This window comes from Pteropus vampyrus, unplaced genomic scaffold (genome assembly GCF_000151845.1).
Source record: "Pteropus vampyrus isolate Shadow unplaced genomic scaffold, Pvam_2.0 Scaffold255, whole genome shotgun sequence".
Taxonomy (NCBI): Eukaryota; Metazoa; Chordata; class Mammalia; order Chiroptera; family Pteropodidae; genus Pteropus; species Pteropus vampyrus.
This window is the reverse complement of record NW_011889036.1, coordinates 181,749-184,096: the sequence shown is the minus strand read 5'-3', so window position 1 is coordinate 184,096 and position 2,348 is coordinate 181,749.

Here is a 2,348-nt window from a genome sequence, read left to right as displayed (position 1 = left end):
CATTTGTTATTACTTGTCCTGTTGATTATAGCTATTCTAACAGGTATGAGATGGTGTCTCGTTGTGGTTTTGATTTGCATTTACCTAACAGCTAGCAATGTTGTGCATCTTTTAAAATATTTGTTGGCCATTAATATGTCCTCTAAGGAGAAGCATCTGTTCAGGTCCTCTGCCCATTTTTTGACTGGATTGTTTGTTTTTTTTGTGTTGTTGTTATTGAGTTGTATGAGTTCTTTGTATATTTTGGATATTAGGCCCTTTATAGAAGGCATTGCCTGCAAATATATTTTCCCATTCAGATTGTTGTCTCTTTACCTTGTTGACTATTTCTTTTGTTGAGCAAAAGCTTTTTAGTTTGATGTAGTCCCATTTATATATTTTTGCTTTTACTTTTCTTGCCTTTGAGGTCAAATTCATAAAATCCTCTTTATGTCCAAGGTCCTTGAGTTTAGTTTCTATGTTTTCTTCTATGCATTTTATTGTTTCAGGACTTGTATTCAGGTCCTTAATCCATTTTGAGTTAATTTTCATGTGTGGTGATAGACAACAGTCTAGTTTCATTCTTTTGCAGATAGCTTTCCAGTTTTTCCAGCACCATTTATTGAAGAGGCTTTCCTTTCTCCACTGTATGTTATTGGCTTTTTTGTTGAAAATTATTTGCCCATGTAAAGATGGGTTTACTTCTGGACTCTCGATTCTGTTCCACGTGATCCATGTGTCTGTTTTGCTGCCAATACCATGCTGTTTTGATTAATGTCACTTTTAGTATAACTTGAAGTCGGACAGAGTGATGCCTCCAGCCTCGTTCTTTTTTCCTAGGATGGTTTTGGCAATTTGGAGTCTATTGTGTTTCCATACAAATGTGATAATTTTTTGTTCTATTTTTTTAAAAAATGCTGATGGGATTTTGATGGGGATGGCATTAAATCTGTATAATGCTTTAGGTAATATGGTCATTTTAACTATGATGATTCTTCCAATCCAAGAACATGGAATATCTTTCCAATTCTTTGTATCATCATCGATTTCTTTAAACAGTGTCTTGTAGCTTTCATTATATAGGTCCGTCACATGTTTTGGTAAATTTACTTCTAGGTATTTTATTCTTTTCGTTGCAGTTGCAAAAGGAATTATTTTTTCCCTTTCTTTTTCTGACACTTCATTATTAGAGTATAGGACACTATGGATTTTCAAACATTGATTTTGTATCCAGAGACTTTACTGTATTAGCTTATTGCTTTTAGTAGTGTTCTTGTAGTCTTTAGGGTTTTCTATATAGAGAATCAAGTCATAAGTAAATAATGACCGATTGACTTCTTCATTTCCTATTTGGATACCATTTACATCTTTCTTTTGCCTGATTGCACTTGCTAGGACCTCCAATGTTATATTGAATAACAGGGGCGATAGTGAACAGCGTTGCCTTGTTTCTGATCTTAGAGGGAAGGTTTTTAGTTTTTCACCATTAAGAATAATGTTGGCTGACAGTTTGTCATAGATGGCCTTTATTATGTTAAAGTACTTTTCTTCTGTACCGATTTTGTTAATTGTTTTTATCATAAATGGATTCTGTATCTTATCGAAGGCTTTTACTGCATCTATTGATATGATCATATGATTCTTATTTATTAATTTGTTTATGTGGTGTATCACATTAATCGATTTGCATACATTGAACTGTCCCTTTCCCTCTGGGGTGAAGCCCACTTGATCATGGTGTATAATCTTTTTAGTATGTTGCTATACTTGGTTCACTAGTATCTTATTTAGGATTATTGTATCTGTGTTCATGGGAGATATTGGTCTGTAGTTTTTTTGTGAGTTGTTTTGTTGTTGTTATTATCTTACCAAGTTTTAGTAGCAGAGTAATATTGGCCTCATAAAATGAGTTGGGAAGTATTGCCTCCTCTGAATTTTTGGAAGAGTTTGAGGAGAATATGTATTAAATCTTCTTTGAATGTTTGGTAGAATTCACTGGTGAAGCCTTCTGGTCCTGGACTTTTACTTTTTGGTAGGTTTTGATGATTGTTTCAATTTTCATACTGTTGATTGTCTATTTAGATTTTCTATTTCTTGATTCAGTCTATGAAAATTTTAATTTTCTAAGACCGATCCATTTCTTCCAGGTTGTTAAATTTGGTGTTATATATTTTTTCAAGTATTCTTGTATGATCCTTTGTATTTCTGCGATATCAGTCATAATTTCCCCTTTTTCATCCCTGATTTTATTTGTGTTCTTTCTCCTTTTTCTTTAGTGAGCCTAGCCAGGGGTTTGTCAATTTTATTAACCTTCTCAAAGAACCAACTCTTTGTTGCATTTATTTTTTTCTATTGTGTTTTTTGTTTTC